Source organism: Canis lupus, chromosome 13 (assembly GCF_048164855.1).
Source record: "Canis lupus baileyi chromosome 13, mCanLup2.hap1, whole genome shotgun sequence".
NCBI classification, from domain to species: Eukaryota; Metazoa; Chordata; class Mammalia; order Carnivora; family Canidae; genus Canis; species Canis lupus.
In genome coordinates this window covers 20,040,309-20,057,766 of record NC_132850.1, presented here as the reverse complement: position 1 = coordinate 20,057,766, position 17,458 = coordinate 20,040,309, and the positions used below count along the sequence as shown (strand labels likewise).

The window sequence follows — 17,458 nt, the reverse complement described above, 5'->3', positions numbered from 1 at the left end:
AAAACAAAATAAAATAAATATGACCCTACCTTCCTGAAGTATAATTTATTGGGTGAAACAGATATTACCAATACAACAGTCATAAAAATATATGTAAATTATAGCTCAGGCAGATAGAGAAGGAGCATCTGGAGATGTTATAAAGGAGAAATACACAGTGCAAGAAGAATACTAAGGAAAAATCAATCTATTTGGAGACTTAAGAGATGGCGTCCCTGAAAAAGTGAAAATTAAGCTGAAAACTATTTCAAGTTATAGCACATGTCAGGGCCCTGTGGCAGGAAGGGTGGGTGCTGAAAAGAGAGCTGTATGTTGCAGGAGAGGAAGTAGAAATGTGGCACATGCTGAGGCTGCTGAGGAGGATAAGTCTGCAAAGGAGACAGAGACTCCAGGAGGGGCTGGAGGAAACCAGGGGCAAGGGAGGTGCACAGGAGCCAAGAGCAGATGGAATTTAATTTAAAAAGAACTGATCAAACACTTTTGAGAGTCAAATAAGGTGAAGTCTTACAAACACCTGCTGGATTTAGGGTCTTGAGATCATTGGCAATCTACAGCTAGGGCTGTAGAGATGGTGTGGAGAAAATAGAAGTCAGATTGAAGCGAGCTGTGGGATGAATGGGTAGGGGGCACATGGGAAGACAAAGAAAAGATATGCTTTTTAGATGCCAACTATGAAGAAGAGAAGTGAAATAACGAGATGGTTGAGGTATTGTGTGCGTGTGTGTGGTAAATCATAAAAGTTACCATTTCAACCATTTTTAAGTTCTGTTCCATTAAGTACATTCACATTGTTGTGAAACAATCAGCACCATCCATCTCCAAGAACCTTTTATTTTTCCCAAATTGAAATACCCTACCCATTAAACACTACCTCCCCATTCCTCCTTTCCACCTGCCCCTAGGAGCCACAATTCTATCTTTTGTCTGTATACATTTGACTATTCTAGTTATCTCATATAAGTGAAATCATACAATATCTGTCCTTTTGTTTCTTATTTCATCCATGTTGTAGCATGTGTCAGAACTTCCTTTTTGAGGCTCAATAATATTCCATTGCATGGACATATACCACACATTGTATATTTATTTATCCATCAGTGGACGTATGGGTTGCTTCTGCCTTTTAGCTGTTGTGAATAAGGCTGCTATGAGCATGGGTGTATGTAAAGATCTTTGTTTGAATCATGGCTTTCAATTCTTTTGACTATATATCCAGAAGAGAAATTGCAATAGAATGGCCATTGTATATTTAAGTTTTTGAGAAACCACCATGCTGGTTTCCACAATGGCTGCACCTTTTTACACTCCCATCAGCAACATACAAAGGTTCCAAATTCTCTACATCCTCACCAACAATTATTTTCTGGGGTTATCTTATATACATAATGGCCAACCTAATGAGTTTGAGGTGATAGCTCATTGTGGTTTTAATTTGCATGTCCACAATGATTCGTAATGTTTAGCATCTTTCATGTGCTTGCTGAACTTTGTATATCTTCTTTGGAGAAATGTTTGTTCAAATTCTTGCTCTGTGTTTTAACCAGGTTGTTTTTTCATTGTTGAGTTTTAGGAGTTATTTATATGTTCTAATTATTAATCCTCTATCAGGTGACTTGCAAATATTTTTTCCCATTTGTAGGCTACCCTTTCTTCTGTTTAGTATTTCCTGATATGCAATATGTTTTAAGTTTGAAAGAGTTCTTCCCCTTGTCTCCTTTTGTTTTTGTTGCCAGTGTTTTTGGTATCCTACCCAAGAAATCATCACCAAATCCAATGTCACAAAATTTTCCCCCTATGTTTTATTCTAAAAGTTTTATAGTTTTAGCTCTTACATTTAAGTTTTTGATCATTTTGAGTAAATTTTTGCATATGGTGGAAGATAAAGTGACAGGATTGGGAGGATTAGTTCATTTTTAAAAGCTAATCCGAAGGATCCAGATGGGAGACACTGAGTACATTAAAGTGAGGGATTGTAAATATGATAAAGTTCCTGTGATGCCAGAGCCGATGAAGGGATCAGCCTTAGAAAGCACCAGGGACGGCTTCTATGTTGTGAAGTAGTGAAGGAGGTGATAATGGAAGCAGAGAAGCAGGTGCATCATAAGACAGCCCAGCACACAACTGAAATCTTGGAATAAACTCTGTCCTAGAATTTACTAGCCGCTGCTGCCGCAAGGAATTTCTTGCTGGCCAACTTTCTTTCCAGGTCAATACCTATTGATTCTAGTCTCTAAAAGACACAGCCCCTTCTTCTCTTTCTCTTTCTCCCTTTCTTTTCTCTCCCTTCCTCTTTTCCTTTCTCCTTTCTCCCCCTCTGCGCTTTCTTTGCATCTTTCCCTTTCCCCTTCCCCTCTTCCCAGTTTTCAGGCCGATAATCCCTTTTCTTCCAGGCTTCCTAGAGAAAGTCAAACTCCCTCACAATGTGTAGTTGGCAGAAAGTACAGCACCTTCTGCGACTAGCCCCCAGTCATTCAGACAATACCTAGCAAATATTTTTCCAACAAAAGATTTATAAAATTCCAAGATCATTTTTTTTATCTAAACAGGGATGAACTATGTCCCTTCCCAAGAAGGTGGAAGCCTCTTCAATTCTGTCTATTTTAATAAAATTTGCCTTTCCCAGTATACCCACCTTATGGAGTTGCTACAGTGATAGCACAAATATCTAAAATATATGACATATTACTTCCAGTCTGACATGATAAATGACATAATAATAAATGACATAACAAAGTCATTTTACCACATAATCTTATAAGTTATTCTAGAACAATAAGAAAGATGATGAAGAGAAGCGGAAACTCCATGCTCAATAAAATGAAGGGATAGCTGTAACTCTTAACCATAATATATAAAAGCAAAACGCAGATGGAAAAGTAATGACCTGATTCCCTTTCAGCACCTGCAGTCAGGTAAATAATGACCTTGCAGTTCTTCTCTAAAGTTTGGCTCTGTATTATAATTACATCAGTGAAACTGAAGGGTCCATTTAAATGGTTTTTCTAAAACAAGGGTGATCTGTCTAGATGTAAATCTCCTGCTTACCTAGTGGCAACCAACTTTCAAGATCTCTAAAAAAATCTTAGGGTTAACCTCAAAAAAAAAGGACCCCATTTTTTTCTAAATATAGCAGGTAATAGCCACTGTAAAAAGATAATCCCCAAGTTGTAGTCCATTCTTTGGCTTAGCTCCTCTTCTGGGAATGGAGGCATTCCTGTCATCCAATATGGCGCCCACAGGCTGTCAAAATGTACATGGTGACCTTTTGATTTAAGTCGAACAGAATTCAGGGAAAGGATAGCCTGGGAAATCCCAAGATTCTGCCTGAAAGTGGTTTGTTTTGCTTTTTTTTTTTTTTTTTCATTTGTGCCTTTGGGCATTGCTCTGAGTCCAAGTATGTATTTCGGGAGTTCCAGGTTAGACTAGTCTATAGGACATCTGGGAATTGTCTTTATTAAGAGCGTTTAATTGTTGTTCTCTGGGGTAGTGCAAGTCAGGACAAGATGATCTTACTTCTATACAACGAACATTGATCGAAAAGGATGGATGGCAAGTGGCTTTACTTCTCCCTCCACTCTAGTACTTTCCATATAAATGATAAAATAAAGCAGATGACCACTCAGAACAGAGAGAACCACAGAGTCAGCTCTTCTTTTGTTCTGCTCCCATATTAATAGTGATAAAAGAAGTGAGGGGTCTCTCACACAGTTCCCTCCTGCACAATAAACATGGAGGCAAAATCCATTTTGATCTGTACCAGGCAGCCCTGAGCCCTCAGAGGGGGGCTCCTCACAGGAACGCCTGTGGAATATTTGATACCTAACAGTGCTGTTGCTTGCAGATACGCAGTGTGACTCTGAGAACGAAAAATTTAGCCATTGCACTCTGGGAATTGACTGGCCTAATTATTCTATTCAGACCTTGTACCGTGAGAAAACAATCTCAACCCCCCTTCTGGTTAATGGAACAAACTAGAAACAGGGAGAATCCAGTACAGAAATGGAATGAATTGCACTTCAGTTACTGCTTTGGACTATTTAAGGAATGATGCTGATTTTTTTTTGTTTTGTTTTAATTTATTTATTCATGAGAGACCCTGAGAGAGAGAGAGAGAGAGAGAGAGGCAGAGACACAGGCAGAGGGAGAAGCAGGCTCCATGCAGGAAGCCCGATGTGGGACTCGATCCTGAACCCCAGGCACTCAACCACTGAGCCACCCAGGGGGCCCAGGATGATACTGATTTTAAAGAGTGAAAATCCCAATGAAGGAATATTTTAAAAGAAACGTAACCTTACTTTCAAACATGAATAATTGCTACCAACAGTGTTTAGAAAACAGCCAGAGGGGACTCCTGGGGGGACTCAGTCCTATAAGTGTCTACCTTCAGCTCAGGTCATGATCCCAGGGTCCTGGGATGGAGCCCCACATCGGGCTCCCTGTCAGTGGGGAGTCTGCTTCTCCCTCTCCCTCTGCTGCTCCTCCTGCTTGTGGGTCTCTTGCTCTCTCTCTGTAAAATAAATAAATAAGTAATCTTTAAAAAAAAAAAAAAAAAACAGGCAGAGATCATCGCAGGCTTGCTGGAGGAACAGGCAGGGGCTATTTCCACACCTACGTGTTACTTGATGAAGCAATTGCTCCAGTGCCTCTCCACCTGTGCATCTTTAAAAAGGATAAAGCTCCTCTCTCCAAAAAAAAAAAATAATATCCATGTAGACTCTCTTTGTGGCACCCAGAAGTCAGCTACTTCACTCCATTTATTCATTCATTCAACAAATTTTTTTTGAGAAGCATCTACACGTCAGGCACCATTTTGGGCGACAGGAATTCAGCACTGACTAAGAAGAAAATCCTGTCTCTCATGGTGCTTTGGAGAAACAGGCAATAAATGAGTAAATAATTACACCGTAGAGTATGTCAGATGTGTTCGGTGATTGAGAAAAAGGAAAAATGGAAAGGATATAGAGGGAAGAGTGTTGTGGTTTTAAATAGGGTGGTCAGCCTAGGCCTCTTTGAGGTGATAGCTGAGCAAAGACCTAAGATAGTCAGGAAGTCACATATACATCTGGGAGGTGACTATTTCATGCAGAAGGAAGAGCCAACGACAAGGTCCTAAAGCATGAGCACATGGGGCAAGTAGCAAAAGTAACAAGGGAACTTGTGTGGATTGAATAAGAGAGAGAGAGTATCTCTTTCTCTCTCTCCCTCCTTCTTTCCTTCCTTCATTCCTTCCTTTCCTTTTCCTGCTTAAAACAATATATATTTTCAGGGTGTCTGGGTGGCACAGTCAGTTAGGGTCTAACTCTTGGTTTGGGCTCAGGCCATGATCTCCAGATCCTGGGATTGAGCCCGTTTCAGGCTCTGGGCTCAGCTCGGAGTCTCCTTGAGATTGTCTCTCCTTCTCCCTCTGCCCCTCTGGCTCTCTCTCTCTCTCTCTCTCTCAAATGGATAAATAAATCTAAAAAAAAGAAGAAGAAGAGAAAATAAAAGAAAGAAAGAGAGTAGTAGGAGACTAGAGAGGAGAGGAAATGGGTGTTGATGGGGATGGGGGTTGGGGATTGCATAGGACCCACTAGGGGTTATAGAGACACTATTTGTATCATGAATCATGGAGATATGTACAGTGAGAAGTGGATTGTAGGAATTTTTGTATGAAAATTACATTTGGTCAAAATCACTAGCCATTGAGTAATCCTAAGTGTGCTGAGAAGTCTTCTCAAATAATAACCACCTAAATAGTGGCTGATGATAATTGTCCTGGGTTTCTCAAATTGCAAATCTCACTCTCAGTCAGAATTACTACTCAAAAGTAACCAAGTGAACTGAGGATGCAGTTGTCTCCTGAGAAAGAAGCATCATTTAATTTTGGAAATATTTAGGATTAGTTTAAAATAATCAGAACCATAGTACTGATATCATTTTGTTAAGAATTTATGCATAATAAGTATTTTATATATTTGAGAAAAATCTAGGATCTTCGAGTGACAATCTTATAATTTTAGTTTTCAGTGGGTAATTGAATAATTGATTTGCTGGATATTACTAAGGCTACATCTTTAGAATTTTAAAAGGACTCAAGTTTTATTGTATTCATGAAGTTAATTTAACTTGTCTGAATTCCTTAAGTATTTGGAAGGGTTTGTCAATCAGATCTTTTTAACTGAAAAGGAAATAGAATATGTTACATTTATAAAGATGTTCACAATACTTGAAGGTGTTTATCAAGTTGATAAGTGGGAACCAAGCAGGACTGTGTAAATCCCCTTAGCAAGTGGTTGTAAATATTTGCTAGATTCTTAAATAGAATAATAAGCTAACCATAAAATCTCAAGGATGAATTAGGTTTCAGCATCTGTAACTTTCACAGAAGTGTGTTAATAAAATATCTTAAAAATATTTTCTGCACTCTAACCTACTCTTAACTGTCCCAGAATGTTCACGTTTCTCAGCAGTTGTTTACTGGATGACTTCTAGAACTCCGTTTCTTGGCCTCTTTATTTCCACTGCCCATTTTTCCATTCACATCTTCGTGTAGAACATGTATTTTAATGAAATTACTATTTAGAAAGGAGAAAAAAGTTTTCTTGGGATCCCGACAAAATTCCAGGCTGTGCCTGTGAGTGGGCGTGCAGAGACATACATTCTCTTGTTTCCTACCATTTGGTGGCGTTCCTTTAGTAATAATTGTTCTGGAATACTGGAATGTAGCCCAGGCAAAATTAATTTTTAAGATTACAAGTTATACACATCTCTTCTGGAACAATTTCTTTTCCATTATACACCCTATCTCCTAAAATTTATCATTTTATAGCAAGAAATGTACCGTGTGTGATAAAGAACAGTGTGCTCCAGCTGGGTCAGACTGAGATATCAATTAAAGGATAATATTTATTCACCTTAACTAATTGAATAACTATGTTGCTCCATTGGGAGGGCTTTCTAACTAGTCTTGAAAATTACAGTATAATCTACATCTTGAATTTCTGGTTTTAGTGCATTTGAAAATACAGCCATTACTTGTGATAAATCACTTGTTCTGTATTCTTCTGGCTCCATAGCCATGTTTGGGTCAAATTTCAGAGCTTTTAAGATATGACTTAAGAATGGGAACAGTCCCCTAGAGGTTTTTGTTTGTTTGTTTATCCATACTTCTTTCTTTCCAAATATAATAAGAGAAGAATTGTGAAAATCTAAAGAGATGAGCCTAAATACTTTTTGAAGATTTATAAATTTACATCTTAAGTTCATCCTCATATATTGCTGTAGTTCCTTATACAATTCATCAGTTCATGATTTTTGATGTTACAGATTTTATGGCTTTTTGTTTTGAGGGGTAGATGTGTATGTGTCTGTGTGTGCTTCCTAACAGAGGCATACTCTTTTGCAAATATTTTTGCAGGAAGTGGTGGAAGGGGACAGCATATGGAGAAAAAGGCTACCTTAATGCATGCCAATCAATATAAATCCAGAGAAACTATGTGTATGGTAATCATCAAATACTGTCAAGAACTGGTGAGCATGTTTTTAAAGGAAAAAGTGTTCAATAAAAACTCAATGCTTTTTGTATTGGAGACAAAAATTGGGCCTTTCATATGTATTAATCTAGGCTTTTTTCAGGAGGGGTTCCTGGCACCATCAGTATTTTCACTTGGGCAAAGAGCTTTCCGGATCATAAAGCCCTCTCTGTCCCTGCCCCTAACGTCCCTCTCTCTGAGCCTACCATGAGTTATTCTCCCCTTCATACTTCTTAGAAATTTGTACCTATCTCTGTTTTGATGCTTTTCACCCAGGATTGAATTATGTATTTATATTTCTTACTTCTTCATTAGACCAGAGGATTCTGGAAATTGCGATCTGCTTAAACACAAAACAATTATCAACAAGTGATGAAACCTGCCATTATAGGTGAAGTATGGAACAGGAGAGAAGGCAATCACGAGGCCGAGATGGCAGGGAATGGGAGAGTAGGAATGAATGAGGGTTCTACAGGGACAAAGTGTGAGATGTTCCCGGAAGCTTTAGGGTGTCTTGAATATAGTAAAGAAGCAAGTTAAATGAGAATTTTCCTAGATCATATATTCAAACAGACAAGGACTTTTGTGGATAATAAAAGAAAAGATCAAATTCTCTCTTGATTTGAATGTAGTACAATCCCAAGGCTGGACCACTGGGAAACTCTCTTTGTATGCCCCACAGGGAGATCTTTGTTGCTGTTGTGTGAGTTCTCAACACCTAGTACAAGACTTGGTTCATAGTAGATCCTCAATTAGTGGTGTTGCTTGTTGAACCAGACAGCTTTATGTGTGTCATTCTCTGCTATGCACTGATTTGTTTTTGTTCCTTGGAGTGGGTGTTTTCAGATGATTTCCTCCTTTATATTTTGCATATTCTGGCTCCACAATAAATATTAGGTGATGATTAGCTGCAACTGATCTTCTCTTCGAAAAATTTGTACAAATAACACTGAAGTTGCTTAACAAGTAAATTTTTCACTTGACTTTTTAAAGAGGCATTTCATGTTCACATCTGTGTTAGTAGCCCAAGAGTTAGAAGTAATGTAAAAACTTTTAGCTATTTAAATGATAACCAGGGGCCCATATGGTATGGTAGATCCCTGGAAATTAATTTCATCGTATTTTCCCTTTTAATATCTATATATTACCTAACATCTAGTTACATGATTCTCCTTCCTATGTATTAACAAGTATTTCGGTGCTAGGAGTCAGGGGGAACATAAGTTACGCAGGCAGGTTGATTGAAGGTCCACACCATCTTTAGGGTACCCAACCATGCAGAGGAGTATGACTCTCTGAAAGCACTTCTGGAGGCCTTTAATTTGAAGGAAATAGAATCATTCATTTTTTTTAATTGTTCTGACCACGTCAGCTACTCCAATCTCACGGCTAAAGTAGTTTAGTGGGAAAAAGGGTAAGGGCAATGGAAATGACACAGAGGGAAGAGATTGCAATGGGGGTGCGGGGTAGGGGTGAGGACTAGGGACAGGATGAGATGAAGGTAGGAGGACAGTCAAAGAGAATAAACATAACCGTCCAACCATGTGAGCTCTCAGCTCTCTAATTATAAGAAATTAACATCAATGTGAATAGGCAACTCTGTACCCACTATCAGTCTGTAATGACCTCAAACTTCCACTTCCACATTCCTAAACTGTTCCCAGGCTGTTGAGGTTAGAGTAGAGCCAGCGTGATTACAGAGACTTTGTGTCAGGGGTATCCAAAGTGAAATGCAAGTAATATGGGAATTTTCTTCTGCTTTATTAAATTTTCCTCTTTTCCTTCTTTAGGCATTGTAAATGAAATATTGGCTCCATGTTTCTGTAATAACAATGAGTAGTTTACTTATTATTTTTGCTCTGACTTTTTAAATTGGCAAACTCCCTAATACTTAAAGCTGAGTCTTGCAAAAAATTTCACAAGATTTCTGGCTTACTTTTTTACTAGCAACTGCTGGTGTATTGCTTTAAAATGTCTACCTCGAACTTTCAAATAATACTACAATAAATAAATATCTGTGATGAGAGATGTTTAACGTCACTAACATTCATTCTGTTTTCGTATATTATGCTTTCACATACCTTTATTTTGAATACAGTATTTCATGGCTGAAAAGTTGAAAGTCCCTAATATAAATGACTGGAATTGCTTCAATAATAACAGTATGCTGAATCTATTTATTTGACTTGTTCAATAATCTGTTATCATGTTCTGGCATTCTAATAGCTTAAAGAAATAAAATTAGACTCATTTTGCTGTATGTGTTAGATTTTATTCTAAATTCCTGGAAACTGCTTTCTTTTCAAAATACTCACAGTAGTTTATACATATAGGTTTACACTTAGAAGAGCTTTACTTCCTAGATTCTTTTGGTGATGATTTGAATATACCGTAAGGCCACTATAGAGATCTTAATAATTGTATCAGTTAGGATGTTTTTAAATGCAAATGAGAACATTGAACCCCAGCTGGCCTAAGGGATTTATTGATTCACATTCCTAAAAAGCCCAGAAGTAAAGCTAGTTTTGGTATGAGTTCAGGGCTTGAAATGACCTCAGTGTTCCATTTATCCAATCAATTGGCCCCCTTCTCAGGTGAATTCATCTCTTAATTCAGAAGATGGCTTTTGAGAGCTTCAGACATACATCTAACCTTCTCAACAACTGTGGTAGAAAAGAGAATTTCCTAATAGGTGGGAACAAATGCCAATTCTAATTTTCATTGGCAATTTCATTGAGGCAATTTCATTGGCCTCAAACAACAACAACATATGCGTTCTCAAAACAGCAAGACTGATGATATGCAAAAGACAAAGATTCTTCTTTGGAGGAGGAGGAGCAAGAAGGAGAAGAAGAAGAAAAACTAAACAGGTGAAATTCATTTTATTAATATTTTATTTAAGTAATATATAAAAAATACATTTTCAGCCTTCAAGTGCTCCCTAGCTGCATGTTGCCAGTGACGACATAGTTTTGGTGGCTAGTCTTGGGACAGTGTAGTAATAAAGTCTCCTGAGAGCAAATATACAGATATTCATACATCTAGAGATACAGTAATCTTCAACTTGTTTAGAAACAGTGGCCATAAATAATTCTATTCTCAAAAGAAATCATTAAGCACCAAGTGGATAAGAAGCTAAAATTAACTTCCAACCTCTATTCATCTTAGAATTCTGTGGACCAAACTTCCCACATGTTTTGAACACCCTCTCTCTATGTGATAGTTATCCACACTGTGAGCTCCTTGTTTCCAGGGCAATTTGCAAAAATCTCCTGCGTTCTCAGACTCCCTTGTGGCTAAACTGCAGACATGTGACCTTGGTTTTGTGAACCAGATTCCCCTAAATGGGACTGAACTTGGGAGATGACCAAAGGAGGAAGCCGATTAGAGTTGGCTCATCCATTCTGCTGCTGCGGGGGTGCTATGGCTGCAGTGACTTCCTGCTCAGGCCCGTTCTACTGTGTAGTTCTAGGAATTGTTCCTGGAGGCCAGTTTTGAGTCTGTTTCTCCAGCTTCCCCAACAATTCTCTGAGATATGTAATAAAATCAATATTTATTAGATAGAATGTATTATTAGCTCTCAACAGATTCATTTTCTATGCTAGCTGCAGTAAGTTGTGTTGCTTACAACTAATAGCCCCAGTTGATACAACTCCTAACATTATTCCCTGTGAACACCTATGACTCTGCACAAAATAATGTCTTTCTAACAAGGTGAGATTCAATTAGAGTATTTTTCCCTGCAAAAAAAAAAAAAAAAGTCTGCGACTTACTAAAGTGTTGTATATTTATTATTTCTTTCCTATTTGCATTTCCTGGAACATGACTACTTATAATGTACCTATAAGTTTTTTTATAAAACCAACATGAAAGTAATTATGCCTGAATTATATCTATGACTTAAAAAGCCCCTAGCTATCCCATCATTTCATGTCACCACTCTTCCCTCGGTCACTCTAATAACATTTGAGAGATAAATGAATCACTATTACTCAGTTTTGTGCTATCTGCCCTGGTTGTTAAGCTTGAGGTATTAAAATTTTTTTTAGAAGAGTCACAACTGACTACACTTTACCTTAAAATGTTCCTCTGGTAAAATATTTGCATATGTTTCATGTTGACTGACAACTGCTAATTATTCATGCTTAATTCTTATATGAAACTGTTATTATTTTCAAAATTCTAGACACAAGATTGTATTTTTACTATACTTGCAGTTTTTCTTTTCAGCTTATGGTGTGTGATTAATTACATTCTAAATTCCAGGAGAAAAAAACATGAATAGCTGTAGGCTTTCTTGTAAACAACTTAGATTAGACAAAAATGCTGCATTTTCTTTCATATACTTTTAACCTGATCAGAGTTTACTGTTTTTGTTTATAGCCACCATAGTAACATTTAAATCTGTTATATGCCCAATTTTCAATTTTAGTTTTTAATCAAAAATATTCTACCCCTAATGATAAATAATCTTATCGTTAAACATACACACAATATATGCTCACACACATACATGTACAAAAGATACACTCATTAAATATTTTCCACCTGAAATAATCTGTTGCTCAGTTCTTGTTCTTATTCAATTCTTAATAAATGACAAAGATTTTTGCAGATGGCCTCAGTAGGAGGAAAATGATGATTTTCAATAATCTTATTGTTTAGATCTGGAGCTTCTTCCTTTATACCCCAGATTCACATATTCATGCTCCTGCTTTGATTTGCTTCCTGGCTCTGCTGCTAACTAGCTGAGCGACAGCGTCCATTTGATTACCTTATTGGCTCTCACTTTTCTCAGCTCTGAAACAAGGCAGCAGATTCTATGAATCTAAAATTCAACTTTAACAGGACTTTATTTACCTAAACTAGTAATAGCAGTATTATTACAGACATCATTATCATTATGATATCTTCTATTATCATTTTTACAAATGCAATTTTTACTGAGAGTCTATACTCTTCTACTATTTTTCTTTGGTCCCATTTTATATTCTGAAACATTTTAGCTCCTAGATTTTTTTTTCTTTTTCTAATACTTTTCTACTGGATTTGTTGAAGAAGTCATCAAGAGGATCTTAAGGTCAATGACAGTTGATTAATGAAATGACTCTATTTAAATAATGATCAGTTTCATTTAACAAAGTGCTGGTAACCCATTTGTACCATCTTTTAACCAGTGCTATCACTAGACAATTTGTACAAATAAGAGTAGATCTCAGGAATGGGAAAACTTATTTTACCTGAATATTCCATTGAGTGAATATTTATGTTTCCATAAATTTATTTTGGATACTTCAACAACTGCAAAATAGGCTTTTAAAATTTTGATCCTAAAATGTCACTGAGATATTCTATGGACAGGAGTAAGTGCTCAGTAGATTCTAAACTATAAAAAGAGGAATATTCATAAGCTTGATACTGCCTGGACCTTTAAACACCTGGAATTATTTATTAAACGGTATCAATTTAGGGTTCGTTGGTAGCAAGCAATGAAAATTAACTTACTGAATTTATTGGAAAGACAGCATAGCTCAGAGAAGGAAAAGAAAAACTTTAAGAGACAGGCTGAAGAAATACCAGGAACCAGAACATCTCAGGACCCGAAGTGGATTCAGTGCAGGAACAAACACTCTCAAGAGTTGAGGATTTATTAGGGGTGAATCAGCTCCAAACATTCCAGTTGTGTAAACAAGTGTCCACTCAGCACCCAAATTCCAATCCTTTCTCTCTTCTTCCACTACTAGAAATCAGGAAATGAAAGTACACAGTATCCCAGTCTCCGTTAGGGATATCTATGTGACACAGTCCAAGCCCTGGGCAGCATTTCTCAACCCTCTTACTCTTTCTATCTGGAAGGTGGAAGTGAGGCCTGGAGGAGCAGAAGCTAATCTATAACCATAACAACCGCAATCACAGGCTTGGCTTCCTGACAATATCAATTGACGGAGAGTGCTAAATGTCCTGAAAACTGCAAGTTGTCCTGATTGACAAGACCAAAACTGAAATCAGATGATGCTTAAGAGGTGAGGATACAGTCCTACAGGGCCTGGCAAATCCTACTAGGAGCCCAGCCCTTCTACAGATGACAGTGCAGGATCATTAAAAGGTTAGAAAGTGTCGGGTCATGGCCAGAATCTATTTTATAGGGAGTCAGTGGTTTCAGTGTGATGGATGTTTTAAAAGGGAATGGATCTGGAAGCAGGGAGTTCCATCAGGAGGTTACCGCAGATTGTGTATGTGTTCACCATCAGCAGGCTTCTCAAAGGGAAAGGATATTGCTTTGGACGGAGTATGTGTGTCCTCCCCCACCCCCCAAATTCATATGTTAAACCTAATACCCAGTGTGATGGTATTAGGAGGTAGGGCCTTTAGGAGGTAATTAGGTCATGAAAGAAAAGCCCTCATGAATGAGAAAATGTGCTTAAGAAAGAAATTCCAGAGAGTTCCCTTTGCCCCTCCTGTCCTACAAGGACACAGCGAGAAGATCAACCGGGAAGCAGGCTCTCACCGACACTGAATCTGATGGCACCTTGATCTTGGATTTCCCAGTCCCCAGAACTGTGAGAAAGAAATTTCCATTGTTCATAAGCCACCTGCACCCGAGTTCTCTAACAGAGCAAAATTACAGCCGAAGCTCATGACACTCAGGAGGAGAGGACACCTCCTGACATGCCGCGGGGAGAAGTCATCCTCGTGGTCAGGAGGTAGTACATTTCAGAGGCTATTTGAAAAGGGTATTTATAGTTTACATTATAAAAGGATTATTGTCCATGTCGGGTAAAACATTAAGGAGATGTTTTGTTAATTTTAACTTCCTTTCTTGAACTACTGAAAAGCGGTACTGTCTAATTTTGGAAGAGCATAGTTTTCTCATCAATCTCTAGTGTCTACAGCAATGTCTGGAATATGCTTGGTGCTCAAACAATATTTGTTTGTTTTTTTTTTTTTTTTTTTTGTATGTGCCGGCACTGTTCTAAGGACAAATTCTTATAATAAACCCTATGCAGGTGGTTTGATTATCCTGATTTTAAAGATGACGAAACAGGGATCCCTGGGTGGCGCAGCGGTTTGGCGCCTGCCTTTGGCCCAGGGCGCGATCCTGGAGACCCGGGATCGAATCCCACATCGGGCTCCCGGTGCATGGAGCCTGCTTCTCCCTCTGCCTGTGTCTCTGCCTCTCTCTCTCTCGTGACTATCATAAGTAAATAAATAAAAATTAAAAAAATAAATAAATAAATAAATAAAAATAAAGATGATGAAACAGACCAAGAAATCCTAAGATTCAAACTGAGATCTGACTACAAGGCACATTATTTTAACCGTTCCGTTATACTGTGTTTGTGGGACCTGTGGATTATCCAAATGATAATATCCAGCAGATAATTAAAAATAAGTGGCTAAAGGAGCACCTGGGTGGTTCAGTGGGTTAAGCATCTGCCTTAGGCTCAGGTCATAATCCCAGGGTCCTCTGTTCAGCAGAGTCTGCTTCTCCCTCTCCCTCTGCCCTTCCTCCCTGCTTGTGCTCTCTCTCTCAAATAAATAAAATATTTTTTTTTAAATGGCTAAAGTTCAAGAAAAAATCTAGCATGCAGATGCACATTTTACAATCATTTAAGCATTTAAATAGAAGGTAAAGGAGTGGAATAACATCACCTGGGCAGTGACCTTCAAACCTAATCATAAAAAATTTTTTCAATAGTGACAGCATCATGGCCCTGATTCTTTTGCTTCTGCTGCCAGAGAAATGGAGTTATTTTTTCCTTCAAGTGGAGTTTGTGGACCAGCAAACACCGCTAAATTTACCAATTGTACCTGTTGCATTATTAAGCCCCATGCCATCAGTGTAGGACTGCTAGGAAAGATCCTCATGGCTATCTGGGATGCAGGTTTTGAAATCTCAGCTATGCAGATGTTCAACATGGATCGAGTTAATGTTGAGGAGTTTTATGAAGTTTATAAAGGAGTAGTATCTGAGTATAACGAGATGGTAACAGAAATGTATTCTGGCCCTTGTGTAGCAATGGAGATTCAACAAAATAATCCTACAAAGACATTTCGAGAATTCTGTGGACCTGCTGATCCTGAAATTGCCCAGCATTTACGCCCTGGAACCCTCAGAGCAATCTTTGGTAAAACTAAGATCCAGAATGCCGTTCACTGTACTGATCTACCGGATGATGGCCTCTTAGAGGTTCAGTATTTCTTCAAGATCTTGGATAACTAGCAGTACAGAAAGCAAAGAAGTCACAAGCTGCGACATTCAGACGAGAGTGAATCACGCACATGAGGATGTGTTCATTCTTTTATTGTCCATTGTTTTAACCTGACTGAATACCAGATCAACAAGAGCACTGTACTCCTGGCAATTATTATATATGTTAGAACATGGATTTTGCACTGTAGACAACATTTAACACCAGTCTATGGGTTACTGCATTGCTTTTTATAAAGTCCAAAATAAAGATTTATTTTCAAAAAACCAAAAAAAAAAGCAAAAAAGAACAAAAAAAATGCATGTGTATGTGCGTCTCCTGTAATAATACCCATCTTTATTAAATGAGATATATTTTATCATTTTAAATTGTTTTCTTCTATGCAATTCTATTTCATTGGAAAATGCTACTGCAATCCATTAGGCTCGATTACATGATCCAATAATGGGTTACACTCTGTAGTTTGAAAACTATTGCCTTTGCTAATCTGTGGTGAAGAAGCTGCCAACTGGTGACCCACTGACTGCATTTGGCATGGAGATGTGTCCTCTTCGGCCCACATGCTCATTTCTAGCATACGGATATGGTATGCTTGAGCAAAATTTTAAATATTGGAGATTTCACATAAAAGATTATATAAGAGAATCTGGATTTCCAAATTCTTTTGAGAAAGGGAAATTTTTTTCTAGTGCTCATATTACCTGCTGCCAGACATTGACTGCAGCTGAGAAGCAGCTGCCCCCTTCTACCCCTCAGACTCAAGCACTCCTACCCGGTGTCTCTAGGACTCTGAACATCAGCTGCCATTTAAGGTCGTGCTTATGTTCTTTCTGTTGTTACTTTCTTATGAGAGAAAAGGCAACTGCCATATCAAAGAGCAAGAGAACCACATATTTTTGTCGCATGCAGCCTGCTTCAGTTATTCATGCTACCTTCAGATCCCTGTGAGCGCTTCGTGATTCATAGTACAGCATGCTAACGGCTGCGTCAAGGATGGAAGACTGGCCAACACCCACAACAAGGGACAAAGGGAGAGGAGCCCAGAGGGATACTAAAAAGGAACAACTAGAGGGTTAAGAGCAAAGCCTAAGAATAGGATGTTGAGGACATGAGGGATCAAGAGCAGCCAATTCAGGCTGAATGGTTGCTCTTCAGTCAAAGGCATTTGGGGATCCAGTTGACAGAACTTCCCAAGAAGAGCCTGCTCTCTCTAGATGATTCATCTCAATGTCTGATTCGCACCATCAGGAAGAGGCATAAATAAAGGATTTCACAGAGGGGCCTGTCACCACATGCCACAGCTTAGGAGGGGAGAGGACTGAACGCGGTAGCCGGTGTTTTGGCAGAGGTGTCTTTGGATGGAACGAGAATGTGGCTCCCACACACATGTCCTGCTACTTAGAGTGAGGCCCGAGAGACAGAAGCAGGGACAGAAGCTCCTGTGTCCGGGGGGCTGGAGACTGAGGCCTTGAGCACACGGGTGGCCATCCCCTGGCGTCTCAGAGGCCCTGTCACTGCAGGCCCAGGAGCCTGGCCCAGAGCTGAGGTGGGACGGGACGGGGTGATGCTTCCTGGGCCTTGGGTCACCCCTTGGGGGCAGGCAGGTGAGAGCACTTGAGGGCCTCGGAACAAGACTTGGAGAGCCCTCAGGTCACACAAGGAAGTGACTCCACATCAGCGGCCACCGAGGCTACTCAGTTAGTAGGAGAGGTGACCCGAAGAAATGGGGGGCTT

The 17,458-nt window shown here is 38.8% G+C and overlaps 1 pseudogene; it reads left to right on the top strand.

Moving 5' to 3' along the window:
* Positions 1–14,180: 14,180 nt before the first annotated feature.
* Positions 14,181–15,983, top strand: LOC140603214 (nucleoside diphosphate kinase homolog 7 pseudogene; annotated as a pseudogene).
* Positions 15,984–17,458: the final 1,475 nt, after the last annotated feature.